The sequence below is a fragment of the Hippoglossus stenolepis genome, chromosome 18 (assembly GCF_022539355.2).
Source record: "Hippoglossus stenolepis isolate QCI-W04-F060 chromosome 18, HSTE1.2, whole genome shotgun sequence".
NCBI classification, from domain to species: Eukaryota; Metazoa; Chordata; class Actinopteri; order Pleuronectiformes; family Pleuronectidae; genus Hippoglossus; species Hippoglossus stenolepis.
The window spans coordinates 5,249,473-5,266,182 of NC_061500.1; positions in this window are offsets into that span (position 1 = coordinate 5,249,473).

Below are 16,710 nucleotides of genomic sequence, written 5' to 3' on the forward strand. Positions count from 1 at the left end.
CATGTTGGCCTCTTTAGTGACTTAATTCATTTCAAATTTAACATGAATTTTCACAAAGCACACACACACACACACACACACACACACACACACACGCCAACCAGCAGCCAGGCGCCTGCACGCCTCCTCCCCATCACACCCGGAAATACCCTCAGACAACACAGTGATGTGACTGTTCACACACACACACAGAGTCAAAGAGGTTCATAGTTTCCAACAATGTAAGAGAAGCAGCAGCACTGACAGCACACACGCGGCCGTGCAGCAGATGAAAATGTGCCTTTTAAACACAGACACAGTGGAGAACAGCGGCTCGGACCACAGGGGCCTGCAGGAGGAGGTGGAGGAGAAAGAGAAAAGGCTGAGGCAGCAGTCAGACAGACAGTCTGGGGATCAGAGTAATGTCTGTCAGTACAGCTGATACCACCGTTCAACATCTGAGGAGGCCGTTTGGAAACACGACTCTGGATACATGTGCAGGTTGCTCCCAGGAGATGGGAGGTGGAGCAGGAAGCCTATATACCGTCTGGTGTGAATGAGGGTCAGAGGAGCTCCCAGCTAACAACATGTGCTATAAATGCCAGTGACTATTCACCTGGAGAGGGCCCTCAAAAGTTGCAGGGTAGGAGTATTTAATATATCAGAATGGGGGGGGGTATCTTCTCTGGTGGTGCAGGTGCTCCTATCCATGCATGGAGCTCTTAAACCAGACGTGTTGCACATGATGCTCCATCATTCTTTCAACAGCCGAAACATGGAATCTAGATATTAGCTGCCTCACAGGAAGTATTTAAAGGAAGCGAGCGGGGCTGTTGTTCAGCTCTGAGTGGGAACAGAGCGAAGTGTCCCAGATCCTGATTGTCCCTGTTAATTAAATCAACTTAATGAAGTTTCTTTTTTTACAGGACAAAATGGTTTCACGGAGGAGACCTTACTGCCACAGGTAACAGACGGTGGCTGCTCATGTGGGACGCAAGTGCACATACGTCTAAAATAACATGTGGACATTAGACCGTTGACTTTATATTTAAGCTCATCTGCCTTAGTTATAGACTTTTATACTCATATGTCAGCTTTTACGTTCCTGCAAATGTTACAGTGGAAGAATAAAGAAACTTAGTTGTATATTGATTTTAAAAAAGTGAATTTAAACTAATATATATACCAATAATACTCAATCCATTGTGTTTTTTCCCCCTGTTCTTCTTTTTTGTACACATCAGTCAATCTGGTTAACCCGGATGTGAGACATTGACACTGGCTGTAATTTATTCTTAACCAATCTTCTCTTATAGTCGCGTCTCGATAAAGGCTCAGTCCTTCAATGCTGTGCACGTGTGCGCGAGCGGGACGGGGGGAGAGCGCGAGCCCCATCTGCTCCAACTCGAGCCAATTTAAGGCTGGTGTCACACGCACGCGCCTTTTTTTTTTGTGTCTCGCGGACGCCTGCCACAGGGGGGGGAGAGAGAGAGGGAGAGAGAGGATGCACACGCGCGAGCTGCAGCTGACGTCACAATAGAGAGATGAGAGGATATAATAGAAAATCAGGTGAATTTTTAAATAATAACAAACCATTTTCCATACATGAACATTTATGTAATTTACATATAACTCATTTTAAATATAATACTTCAATGTTCAGTTTATTATACTACTGTTGTTTTACAACATATTAGGCTCTTTACCAGTATCTGGGAACCAAACCTATATGTTTCTACATTTAGCTGAAAGATATATATCTTATAAAGTTTATTTTATGAAGTTCTTAATTGATTGGTTTTCTTTGACTTGCTGACAGGCCTGGGTTTCCTTTCTTTTGAACCATATGTGGGATTTTTATTATAACACGAACTAAATGAAGCTGAAGTCTTGAATTCCCTGTGTTTTTAAACGACACTAATTTAAAGCACCTAATTGACGCACAACGTAAAAAAAAAAACAAGACGCGTGTGACATGTTATCAGAAGCGGAGCAGATCTAAACCGTGTGAAGCGGGAGGAGAAAGGGGCTCTTATTGGAATACAATAGCGCTATTAGCCCCTTTGGAATACATTTCACTTTCTTTCTTTCTCCATCGTGCATTAGCCGGGTCGCCCTACTGAGAAATTAATCATGCGTTTAAAAAAAGAATTGGCTGCGTGACCTGGCGGGGTCACAGCGGAGAGGAGGAGGAGGAGGAGGAGCAGGAGGAGCAGGAGGAGGAGGAGGGAGCTGCTGCTGCAAACATAACAAATTAAGAGCTACAACACTAAGTGAGCCTGAGACATTTAACATCAAATCTGTCAATAAACGAAACGTGGCCCCGGGTGAGCGATTATCATACTGAGATACATCGCCTCCTTCTCTCAGGACGCACTGGATCAAGCCTCCATCAACCAAACTTTACCTATAAACATGTATTTATAAAGGTTTGTTATATTGCCTATAACATAAACGGAGTATTTGCACGAGGCAGCAGCTGCACCAGTGCTCGTATCTGTGGGTTTAAAGGCGGACGCAGGAGACAACGTGCTGCCCAGTCGCCCTGCATACGTGCCCCACTTTAAATCCTTACTTAATGCTGCACGTCTTTTACTGAATGAGACTCTTCTGCAGAGAAGATTTACCGCAGCACTACAATTAACACGCATCTTAATCACCCTGCAGGAAAAAACACAAAACAATTATTCTGATTATTTGCGTTTTATTGTTATTTTCTTTTTTAAATCCGCGCTTTCTCCTTGATAGGGTTGGGTGGGGTTGGGGGGGTGCATTGGGTGCGCACGAGGGAGTGGGTCGTGCATGCATGCGCGCACGCTCTGCTGTGTCACCATGCACGCGTCATTAATCTCTGCTGTTGTGTGTTTAATTGCGGTATAAATAAAGTTGTAAAAGCACTTAAAACATGATTGCTGCATTATTAATAACAACAATAATAATTATAATATTAACATTTACACATTAGTCACTTGACAGCCTGTTATTGGGCTACCTTGATATCTGAAAGCAATGCATAAAATCAGAGCTTTTGCAATTTTACCTGAAATCTGATCACTTTCGTTTACTTTACTTCACATCAGTGACTGTCACCAGCACAAACAACATATATGAAATATTAATAGCACGAGTAAAGGTGGGTATATATAGTCATCTGTTCTAATTTACCTTTTTTCCAGTCGTGCACGTGAACGATGCTGCAGTTCTGCTGGATGGGAGCTGGCCTGAGGCGCTTGTACCAATTAGCGCAGCGCAGCCTCCACTAAAGATCCTCATATTTCACCACAGATCTGCAACATTAGTCAGAGTGAATTATTAAGAAATGATTATTTCACTAAATGCATATGATGTTCACAGAACCTGAGTGTGTGTTTTTAATCAGATGCCTTAAATCGTTTATAATTGAATGTATATATATATATATATATATAGGCCCCACAGGAGTTTAGTTATTTCTGTTTGTATTATTCAAGAAAAAGTAATGAGTGTTTTCCTCAGGTCTCTGCGTCATAATTAATTTGACCATAATGTAATGAAGGTAACCTATATATTATAGAAAAGGCTGAAGATTATTTGTTTTTTTTCTCTAATTCATCTAATGACTTAAAAATCCGGGCAGCAGATCTGATTTATTTTGTCTGTGGGCTACAGAGCTTTGTGTGTGTGTTGTAATGTTTCCTCTCCAACCAGCTATTACCAAATGAAAGGAGATAAAAGAAGTAAATTAAAAAAAAGAAGTAAAAAGCTGTTGTGATACAATAATAATAATAAAACTCAAAATGAGAAAGCAGTGATCTCACTGTCATTGGAGCAAACAGTTAAAAAAAAAAGATAATTAATGTTAATAAGCATTTATATCCCATATTACATATTTTATTATTAAGCATTTAGGTGTGCACATGCATTGAAAACAGTTGGGTCTGAATTCACAAGTCTTATATATAAATATCTATTTAAATGAATGAGTTTATAGATACTGATGATGGCTTTAACTTTGCTGTTGTTATTGAGATTTAAAGTGTCTGTGTTGTAGTCAATAGTGAGTTCACAGTGACCTTATAATAGGTTTTAATGTCTCGTCAGGATTATTCCTCCGTGATCAACTTCAATTTCCCTGTGACCTTTGCATCTTTGCAGCGTTTACTTGGGGATCACCACGGCTGTGCTTCATGAGCACTCTCATTTTTGCGAGGGAGTGGATCAGGGAAGCAGTGCACTGCAGACCTGCTGGGAGATGCAACTTTACTTACTGAATGATCCGGCTTTGTAATTAAAGGCTTGCTTGACTTTTAATGACCCCGGCACACAAGCAAAGTTGTGCAAGTTATTATTATGAGTGGGAATGAGTAATGAGACGTTAACGGTGAACACTGAGCTGCAGCCAATTAGCTCCGGTGTAGACAGACTGCTGGGCGCTACAGTGCTCTTTAAAGGCAAGCAGAGAGCCTACAGGGTCAGGGGGGGCAGGGTAGAGTGAGAGAGAGAGAGTGTGTGTGTGTCCAGAGTCCATGTTTACAGTAGATTAGTTGTCTCTTTAGGGTAAGAAAGCAAAAAAAGCAAATGACAGCATCTTATTCAATTTGGAGTTAGGGCTCTAATTCCTCTGTTGTCTTCGCAAGTCGTTTAATTCTCACTCCATTACTTAAAAAAGTAGTATTTCTTATCACATAACAAATTGCAGTGAGGTTTAGAGTCAGAGATCAAACTGTTGTGGTTGTTATTTCTACATGTATCTGATCATTACAACCAAAAAACTAGTCCTTGGCTTTCAACAGCATTAAGTTGTTAATATTGATGATAGAAAAATACGTTTTTTTAATACATGAAAGTAAATATAAGGAGCTTGTTTGAGAAGGGATTGTCTGAATCAGCCATCACAGAACCATGAAAAGATCCAGGTATATAACAGCTGTAAATCAGCAGGTGTTTGAGGTTAGTCACATCATTGAATACACCTTTCAATGTTGATTGACATGGGAATTCCATTCCAGACGGATTTAGTTTGACAACACTTTCTACATCCTCTATGTTAAAAAAGCTCCGTTATCAATCTAAGCCTTGAAATCTATTACAAATAATAAAACTAACACGCTATAGAGAACTACGGGCAGTAATGTATACAATACAATTTGAGGTTAATGGGCTAAATCATGCAACACCACTGATATGGCTCTTTGAATCTGTTATTATCTCAATATAGATGTGTGGAGTTTATAATCATGATTTCTTTATAACATTAAAAAAGGGTTTTGCTGTGTAATTTTTTATATTTTATGTATTTATCTGATATCAAACTGGTAAATACATAAAAAAAGTCAATGGGGGCTCAGTGTTCATCTGTTCAATCTGATAATAGTTCATCTGCTGCGGGAAAGGTTTGGTTAAAGTTACTGTAGCGCTCATATTTACAGTCTTTTGTTTCAACCTCAACAGCATCATACAACACGAAACATAGAACTTCATTTTCAGGATCAGGTTTGAAAAGACAAGGAAAAGGCTGTGTGTGTGTGTGTGTGTGTGTGTGTGTGAGGTATCTTAGGCAAGCAACACACAGCATAAGACTATTATCCCTCGTCCAAGAGAATCATTCAGTTCTCCGCGGGGTGTCAAAGCGACACATCTCGGCGGGGAGAAGATAACTAACTGAGATGATCTCACAGTATTTCAGCTTAATTTTCTTTACTGGGGAATATTCGGCGGTAATGTAACTTAAATAGGCCATTGTGGAGCTAACTGCATCGTTTTATATGGGACATAAAATCATGGAAACTCACCAAAAAGGAAGATTGGCACTTAGGCCCGCTCAATGTGTTAGAATGGATTCTGAATGAATTACCACAAATGTTGTCCCATAAGGCCTCTACTCTCTAGTTTCCCGAGGTGTGTATGTGTGAGATTTTTTTTTTTTTCCCCAAACAAAAACCTCAGTTTCTCATTGTTATTAACCTTGTACTCATTGTGGAAAGTTTTCCTGTTTTTAAAGCACTCGTATCATAATAAACACACAAAACTCCGGTGGGTAAAGGATTAATTTATTAAAACACCTCATCACCGCTTCTTCATCGTCTCGAATATGAAAGGAACGCCGCCATCTTGTCCATTTGGAGCCAGACTCTGAGCCGTAGTGATCAGAGAATGGAGCCGCGGGATTCAGGCTCTACCCAAAACATGCTCTCGACCAATCGTGAGTCAGTCTCAGCTCTCAACCATAACGTTTCACCCTGTCTTTATTCCAAAAAAGCGAAGCCAAATTGTTTTGATCGCCACCCGGTGGCTGGCTGCAGAAGAAGTCATACATCCAACCTCCTCCATGTTAGCTGATGGGACAAGGACCAAACTAAAAAAGACAAAGTACACATCAAATGAATGAATCAATTCTGTCATTTTAGGTAGTTATCATCACTGATTTATGTTCAAGCGTTAGAACGTTTGATTTTAATTAATAATTTGATGCTATAAAAACCTGTCAAACCTTATGACTGACATCAGAGACTGACTCACGATTGGCCGAGGGCTTGTTTTGGTAGAGCTCCGTCCGCCAATCGCTACCGTGCAGTCTCCAAATCTTCAAGATGGCAGTGTTCATATCTGAGATTATTCTGGCTTCATCTCCGGACAGTGGGAGGAAGTGGAGACTCGTTGAGCAGGAGACATTCTGGCAACTGCTGCGACTAAGAGCAACAAGAGCAGCAGCTTGGATCCGATCCATGTATTGTGCAACATGTGGATAGATAGTACGTGGAAACCCCTTTTGCATTTAGTACTTTTGTTCTGAGAGTCCTGAGCTGAACCTAATCCAACAGAGTTCCTGCAGATCGGCTCCAAAATACTACAGAAACCTCTCCCAGAGGACATGGGACTGACAGACACTTAGTTTGGCCACATAGTTTATATGCAGATAAATTATTTTATGATGATTATGTGTCCCGTCTTTCCACTTGTCCATGTTTCTGACTCGTCCGTCCGTCTCCAGAACACAAGAGCTACGTTAATGTGAACGTTAAGGGCTCTATTAGTGCTGCAGACAGGAAGTGGACAAACCAGGGCTTTTTCTATTCGTCTATTATTAATGAGGACTGGAGGTTAATCTACCTCTTAATCACCAGGCAACATAGAGAGTGATGCAGGGAATGGAGGGACGGGGGACAGGGGGGGTGAATAAAAGGAGCGAGGGGAAAAGTTTTCTGCAGAAATTAAACAGAGGAAGCCATCAGTGTTGATGACCTCATCATCTATCAATCAGCAACGACTTTGGATGTGTAAAAAAAAAAAAACCCTCTGGTTTAAACATGAGATCATCCATTAGTGCACAGTGGAGTAAATGTTGTCTCACCTCAGTTGAAACAGTCAGGAAATCATACAGGAAGTGTTGTGTGTTTGATTACAAAAACTGGAATCTCTCTCTAGGATACATATACGAAATATCTATATATAATACCAAAAATTATTTAAAACTTTCTCTTCATATCACTATCCTGTAACTGTTCTTTTCTTATTCGGTTTGTCACAGAAAAATATGTCTTATTTCAAAACTTTAAAAAGAACACTCAAGAAGCTTGTCCCCTACATTGGCAAAAAAGTAGTTTAACCCAAAATGAAAATAATACAGACGACAGGTTAATCATAAATGTGCCAAAAAACGATGTAAAATGGTAAATTACACGATGTTTAAAATTTAAGGCAGCAGTGTATTGTGAAATCAATTTAGAAATGGAGGCCGTTGGAGCTCAATCTAGCAACAATAACAACAAACCTTTATTTACACTGTCAGGAAAGACATTGAATCCCAGCATGAGTGTGTGTGTGTGTGTGTGTGTGTGTGTGTAGTACCTGGTGTTTGTGTCACATCAGCGTGGCCCCCCTCACCCCCCGACAGGCTGTAATTGTGTAATCCTGTGATTCTGCTTGTAATCCCCTCAAACATACAGGAGAGTAGCAGAGATCGCTGCCAGATTACACTGTATGGAGTTGATCTGCATTTGTTGTTTGTATGTTGCTGAAAAACAGACAAAAAAATAAAAGTTACGTCAAATGATTAACAAATATTTCCCTACTGGGACACCATGTCAAAGTAAAAGCAAAAAAATCATTTTTTCATCTATACTTAATTGAGATGACTACACACAGGTACACTTAACTGCACCGCAAGTCATTATAAATTAAATATGGCTTCGCCTTTTTGACAAATACTAATCATCGTATATGGAATAAACAGAAATAAGCTTCTCTTTGCTCCCTGTCAGTCTAAAACATGAATTTTTCAAAATAAATGTGTAAAAACATGAAATCTGATACCAAAACACAACCAAGAACATCCTGTGGGACAAAGCAGCTCACATGTTTCACTGGCAATTAATGTTCAAACACACACACACCCAACACTTTTATTTTTCAATTATTTGATTTTTAATTATTTGATATTTGTGTTAAACGCAGTTCTGCTCAAGGGCTCGCCATTATAGATAGAGGCTGAGGTTTAAAGAGGGGCCACCAGGCAAAATGGTAAACAACAGAATTAAATGGTAATAATTATTGTTCCAGGAAATAATTATTGTTCAGCTGCCTATCTGCTCTGTTGTTTAAATAACAACGAATATTAGCTGTCTTTTTTTTTCTATAAGACAACTGTGTGTATATGTGTGTGTGTGTGTGTCTGTGTGTGTGTCTGTGTGTGTGTGAGGATGATGCGGCTTAAGCTGATTCACATATACGAGGCACAGATAGACGCACACATGAGGCGAGAACAATAACACACATACACATGCAGCTGGAGATTAAAACACACAGCAGCTTTTGCAGATAAATAATATATATGCTACAGGTTATATGCTATTATTTTTATAACTAAATATACAACTCAAACTCAGTAATAAAGTTTTTTTGATTACTTTAAAGTTACGTTCTGGTTAATAAGTAATATTTCTACAGACTCAGAAGTAATTGTACACATTATTGACCAATTTGGGGGAATTTATTTCAGTTTTCAGGAAGAAAATACTTGTATATGTATAAATATGAGTGACACAAAAAATTTGTCAATTTACAATTCTAACTATGATGATTTTCCACGAGAGTAATTCTGCATATTTAAGTGCAAAATTACACAAACAGAACTTTCTGCTCCGTCTTCCAAACAGGAGCCTACGCTGCACTGATCTCACATCTGTATTGTTTTTGATGTGTTAATCCCCCCAAGTTAAAACTCAGCATGAAAACAGCTCTCATCCTTATTATTGTTATTATTATTATTATTGTCATGATCTCCTGCTGAATTACCGCTGATCCACTGGTGCGTAAATACCCTTCTACCACAGTGTGTGAACGGAGGGATTAGCAGCGGGGCTGAAAGAGACACTGAGCTCACGGCGCTAACGATCGCAGAAATGTGAGCCTTTGTTGTTTTTGATGTCATCTGAGCAGAACGCGCAAAATTCATAAACACGCAAACAACGTATGCTTCGTGACGTCAGGACACAAACCAGCATACTGTGCTTTTTACACCACAAGATGTTTTTCATGTTCAGGCTGGATTAGTTTCCCCTTAAAATCATTTTTAATCTATTTTTCTGTACGTGAGGACAGATGTTATGAATAAAAAGAGACAAAAAATATGTAAAAAAACATCTTTAATACTAAGCACACTGGAGAGGTGCTGAGGTTCATTCATACACAAAACATTATCCTTTATAATCACGAGACTTATTTTTGAGTTTGATTACATTTTATCTTAATTATCAGGGGAGTTCTCACACCATCATGGATTTTAATATAAATCTGTTGTTACACAATGTGTTGTATTCAAATTGTTAGTTTAAAGTAAAGGTTACAGGTGTTATAACTTTTTTGTTGTTGCTCTATATAACACTATTAAAGCTACAGTCGTATACAATACACACAGGGCAAACTAAAGTTGTGTGCTTTTTAAAACAAGCTCCAACTTTGTGTTATTTCTGTTTGACTGGACCGGCGTCTTGTGTGTGTATGTCATTATGCAGTACTTCTGCTAACAGTGAGTTTTAGTGTTATAGTGAGTGAAATATTTTATTAAAGATTAAATTTCAAACTGAACGTCATATTTGCAGTAGTTATACAAATCAGTATTATTCAATTCTGCACTTGTTCTTTGCAAACCTTAAAATTCCAACCACACTTTTGTCAGAGTCGACCCAATCTTCAAGCCAAAGTCAAACTTGACTTAGACACTTGTTGCACAAGTTTTCTTTCACCTCGACAAAGCCCCCTGTAAACTGTAATTGTAAACTGTCTTGGACGAGTTGGTGAATCTCTGACTTGAACGTTAAAGGTCAGTCAGACTAAACTCGAGGAGAAAACTATCTGCAACTGGAAACGTATCTTGTCATCCTCTTTGGAAATATCTGATCTGAAGCCTTGAGGACTCCTGTGGTTTCTAAGAGTAAAACCAATCACACCATCAGATCATTTCCTCATACATCACCCACCAGTGGATTTTCAGGAAGAACTGTTTATTTCTGTGCAACACACAACACACAGAGAGAAATCCGATCTTCTTAGTTCCCGTTGGCCTGAAGTGGCCTTGCTGCCCTGCATCTGACTCTTAAAATACTCTTCCTTCAACGGCTTTTACTCTAAAACGTGGATTAAAAACCACGGCTGAGAGCATAACTATGTTTGTGTCTGTGGCGTGTGTATTTGGTTTTTATAAAATCCCCACAGCATATTACACTTACAGGGGCTCTGTGCGCTAAGTAAGAATCACTAAGTGTAAAATTGACAGATGGGGCTATTTGGTTTTTCTTAAGTGCTCGGGGACACTCGCACAGTTTGGGTGGGTCTCCTGTCGTCAGTGGTACTTTGGTTAATGATGACAGCTGCACTCAGTTGTGATTTACTTATTTTAAAAGAGAGAGTTATCCTCCCAACTCCACCCACCTCGCTCGCCCCGATCTCTCTCTCGAATGAAATTAAGAACAACATGTTGACTTCTGAATCTAAACATTAAAAACATATGCGGTCCATTAGCGCGGCCCCCAGATGTTGGCGGCGGTAATCCCCCGGCCTTCTGCCATTCTGATTGGCCCACAACTTTAATCACGAGATTGTTAATGCAGAGCAGCGGAAACAATGAAAGTGTCCTGCGTGGCGGGAGCAGGCGGAGTCACACGCAATCACGACTTTTCAAAACAGATTAACATCGAAAGTGGCACGAGGTGACAGGACATGTGGCCAAAAGTCGGTAAACATTTTAACGTGTACTTTTGATTCTCGGGTGTCAGCCTGTGGGAAGCTAACTTTAAGTGTGTCCTCATTTGATACTGTTTTGTGGTGTTCCTCAAGGTTCTGCCCTGGGTACTGCTCTGATTGCCTTGTATTTGCTTTGGGTGGACAACATTAAATAACTACATTAAAGGTGTCTCCCACCTCTGTTTTATAGATTATGTTCAATTGCCCATTTCATTTAAATCTAAGCATGTAGAAAACAAACTTAATATTTATTTATAGCTCATATCTTATTTCTGCCACAGGTGGCCTTGATCCTAAAGGTGATAGGATGCCCCCCCCCATGTTAAATATATCATCTGAAATCAAGGTGTCTCAATGGACAAGACACTAACTCGTGAAACTTAATTTGTGTAGTTCCCCAAAGTAGTTCCCCACTGGTTAAAGTCATGTGAATGTCATCTCAAGTAGCTAAAACTACTTGGAAAGTCAGAGAGTCGTCGAGCTATTGACGTCATCACTCATAAACCAATTAACATCATTTTACAATCGACTGTAAATAATATACTGTAAAGTAAACTTGTCAAATGTTTTACTTTTGTTTGTGACTTGCAAACTGCATGTCCATCTCTCACAAGAGTTTTTCCACATTCCAAAGTCAAAGCCCAAGAACACATCCAACTGTGAACGATGACTTCACAACTCGGGGACATTGGTTCAGTCCTGCTGTTAGATTAAAACATTGATGTCAACCCATCTAGACTATTATAACTCACACTCACACTAACTCAAGCCTTCCACTTGGAATACTCACTTTAGCCTTTTTAGTAAGGAGGGGCTGGTATAGTACCTATTGCTTTGGAATCAGGTGTTCCATGTACTTTTGGTCATATTGTGTATGTAAGTATTTGCTGTATATACTGTATGCACAAGTTCAGGAAGGAAATACAAGGTCGCATGGTGTAAAAAAAAATCTTAAGAAGATTTAAAATGGGTTATTTTTCAGATACATTTTTGAGTTGATCCTCTGAGTGTCTGATCTCTAAATGAACGTTACAGATTTAAAGCTCTCTCTCTCTCTCACTCTCTCTGATCCCAACCTGCTGATGCTAAACCTCTGACTTGTATTTTAAACCCAGAGGCCACAGACAAGATATTTAAGAGGAAGCAGATCTTTAAATATCTCGTCTGTTGCAGCCATTTGGTGACATTTTCTGACAGATTACAAGCTGCAAATGGAGCCCGACAACAACGAAAGTCCTTTAATAACTATCAGTATTAATATATAATAAAAGATGTTGTTAAGAACCTGCAAAGGTCTTTTAATATACTCAACATTTGTAATCAGGGACCCGGAGGATTCTTTTTAAAGCTTCCTGTTCTACAGAGAAGAATCAGACACACAAAAATGAAAATTCAATATGCTAAGAAATGATTCAAGCTCAATTTCTGCTCCCAACTCAAACCAAGAAGGCTGTAACCTTTCATCCATACTGTAAATATAAAGATTATGCTCATTCTCATTCTTGCTTTTGAGCAGAAGCACGATTAACCTCTGATTTTTATTGGAAACACAAAAGGGCATACACTCTGTTTAAGAGCCTGTAAAAGCATGATGGATGGAGATCATCCAAAAGTAAATGAATACCAAATGACTAAATGAAGTGTTCCTCAATTCTCCTGAAACATTAAAAAATCCCTCACCTAGTGTGAATTGAATAGTTTCTTAAAAACTGTGATTTAATGAAAAGAGGGCTTCTGTAACGTGGGTTTTTTGAGACTGCATGGCTCTGTTCAGAGATTCAAGATTCTCGTGTTAACCTGTAGCCTGGAAACATGAAGCAAATGTAACTTGGTGTGGTGATGCCAGGCTGGTGTACGAGTTGACTGTAAACAGGAAACTATAAGGGAAAGAAGTAATCCCATCATGAAATACACTTAGTTATACAAACAGAGGCTGTGGGGCTGTGAATCCTTCACTCCACAGATGAGGGATTAGTTACATATGGCTGCCGTCTCTCTCCAGCTGATGCAGGTCTCAGTTTTATAAGCCCCTGAGATGTACTTGAAACATAAAGTTCACCCTCGGCCAAAGGTCGAGCACATTGCAGAAACGTCTGGGCTTTATTTCACATTAGAACATGTATGCATGTACACACTGTGCAGTGCATCATGTGCAGCAACACTGTATGTGGAGTGTGGAAAGATAGACTGACATTAAATATTAACATCACACAGCATCTTTTGAAGTCTGGACTCTTAATTAATGTGTTGTGATGTTCACTGCGTTCATCTAAATCTCATTAATTAAACGACAAAGATTTCCATTCTGATTATTTCTTACTTGATTAATAAACACTGAGAATGAAATGTTGCCTCGTTAATAAATACGTGTGCACTCCCTTCCATGTCGTGCCCCCAATTACAAGTCCCAGTTCATAAACACGCACGTGCACACACATGCTTGTCTGTGTGCGCGTGCACACACATGAACAAAGACCTTGTGACCTAATCAAATTCTCCTATTAGAGAAAATAAGTGTGCCATCAAATTGGCTTCTAATTAGGGCTGAAGTAATTAATCGATTAGTTGATCAATAGCAACATCAGCCCTCAACTATTCAAATAGCTAAAAAATGTTCATCAATCAACTGTCACACACACAAACACACGTAAGTGGACAACACACGGCTTCAAACATATGGATGTTCTCATTAATAAACCACACAGTTGCATTAATACAGCTTATAGGTGACTAAGGTTAAAACTTACTGGAAACTTACTTGTAACTAAGTAAGTTACAAAGTAAGTTTTCTTCAGGGCAGCTGAGGTTCTGTACACGAAGACACGGTGCATTCCACAGTAATACGTTCATATAGGCCAAATAGACATCAAGTCACTTTGCCGCGGTGCTGTTTAATCTGTAATCACCACATATTTACCAAGGACGTCACATCGCTCTCTTTCTGTCTCTGTACATTAAGACTCTCTGGTATTAACAGCAGCTTTAACTTGCAGCGGGACATCTGTGTATGAAAGTAATTGAGAGCTATAACAGGATCAGGAGGTTCGTCCAGTGGGGGATTTCAGTGCCAAGGGGTCAGAGTTTCAAGTATTTCTTGACCTTACGAGATGTAAATAATGGCAGAGTAAGAGTTTCTGTTTCTGTAATGTTGCTTTTTGCAATTAAAATGTTCTTTGGTCAAACTATTTTATAATTTTGTATAATTATCAACTGGAGTCTAGCTTGAGAAGCAGAAGATTAAGCGTTTGTATACGTATGCAAAGGATCACATACATAAATATGCGTGACCACAGCTTAGCGACACAAGTTAACTCTACAAATGTAAGTAGAACGACATGGGAGTTATTGGCCCCAGATGTTTCCATTATGCTCTTATTGTTATATGACATAGGTTCTCACAATTAGGATTAAAAACATATGCACCAGCTGCTGATTTCCATACATCTGCGAAAAACAATGAATTGCTTGGCCAGTTTAAAATACAACATTTTTAATTCGGTGTTAATCTTGGTATTCAAAGTATAACATTATGGCTGAAACGCTGCAAACCACACAAAGAAATTACAGTCTTACTCTGCTGTGTTTTGTATTTCAGGACCATGGACAGAGACAAATGCATGAATATGTAAGACTTGTGATAAGTGACAATAAAAATGTACAAAATTCAAAATCTGGAATTTTCTGGAATTGGAAACAGAGATTTGATTGGCTCACACTTTGATCATCACGGCTCTGACAACATATGGATCATGGCTTGTATGGATCAAAGTAGCAATGGCAGCAGGTTCTCACTCACAGTCAGACCCTGTTTAGGAGTTAGGTTCCAAAGGCCATACAGCATGTGGAGGTGAACTCAATATCCAGCTGGTACTGGTTCAACTGCCATACTGGCTTCAGCCATTCCCCATCCCAAGAAACCTTTTAAAAGCCAAGAGTCAGCACTTGAAGGTTATCGATCCGGAAATACACCAAACCTTTATACCTAATGCTGTACAGGAGACTCCAACTTCAGAAAAACACTGGCAAGAGGAATCTCTATGCTAAAAAAACTTGGCTCACAGAATGAAGCTCAATTTAGGTAATTTGAGTGTTTAAGTTGAAGTAGAAGGTGGTGTACTGAGATGATTCAACTTTTAAAATGATCAGGCAGCGATAATGTTGTTATAAAATGCGACTATGTCCGGAGGATAGAGGATAGAGGTGAGAGAGAGGTCCATGACCCAGTTTACATCTCACTGCAAAGGGATTATAACCAGAGTTTAAATGAATATGTTTTTGTCATGATTCCTGTGGCTACACTATGAAAACACTTACAGATTCACTACTTTACACCAACTTTTAAGAAATCCTGCAGAAAATCCAACCATTTTGTTCCCAACAACACTTCTTGAGGGATGTTTCTAGTCTCTCACTCCTTCCATCTGTGTCACTGGGCGTTTCCCCCCGAACCCTTGGAGAAGACTGACGTATCACATCCCATTTCTCTCCCCCCCTTTTTCATTCTCTCCCTCCCGCCTCTTCTCCGTCCGTCCTCCGTCACGTCATACACGGTGTCCTGCGGGATCCGGGAAATGATTAAGGAAGACAGTTTCAAATACCTTTCAAGTCTCTCCCTGATGGCACCACAAAGTAGGTGGGCATGGCGAAGGTGGGAGCCGGCAAGAGGAGCAGGCCACGCTGCCGGGTAGAGACACGAGGTGAATATTTGATTGTACGGGAATTTGTTTGTGTGTAGATACTTGTGGGTGTGTTTGAGAGAAAGGGGTCGTTTGAGCTTTCATGACTTGTGAGCGCAAGTGGAGGTCGGGAGGGAGAAAAGATTACTGATTGGTGTCTGTAGAAAAGCTTGTATGTTCATGTCCCTGGTGTTTGCAAGGTAAATATGTGTGTGAATGTGTGTGTGTGTGTGTGTGTGTAGGTAAGAAATAAATTGACACAGCGAAACAGACAAAAGACCCAGAGAAAGAACAAATTGGACCTTTTGAGCCCCCGTAGCAAAATATACTATCTCATTTACATCCGAGTTGTACTTTAAAGAGTGTTTTGTTCGGGAGTGACATACATACAGGATCCCTCATTGTGACATGCTGCTCGTTGTGTCATGCTGGAGCGTGTGCGTGAGTAACTACATATCTCGTGTGTGTGTATATATATGTGTGTGTGTGTGTGTGTCTGTGTGTGCATGGGTCTTTGTGAGGGAGAGATAATGAGATCTTGCTCAGCTGAGGCCTGGTCTTGATCCCCAGAAGCCCTGGACTCATTTCAGTGAGAAACCTCTGAATATACGAAACTGAACACCTCTGGCGGAAACACAAACCTGGTCTCAAGTACAGAGATCCGAGCAGACGGTAAGCCCTGTTCTGCACCGTAAAGCCTACACATGGCCCGTCTTTGTTCCTTTTTTTGGGGAAGGTTCAAATGCTTTCCAGACTCTGTAGGATTTCTGTGTGTGTGTCAACAGGGAAACTACCTTTTCTGAGCTGCACAATTTCATCTGAGCTTTGTACCAGA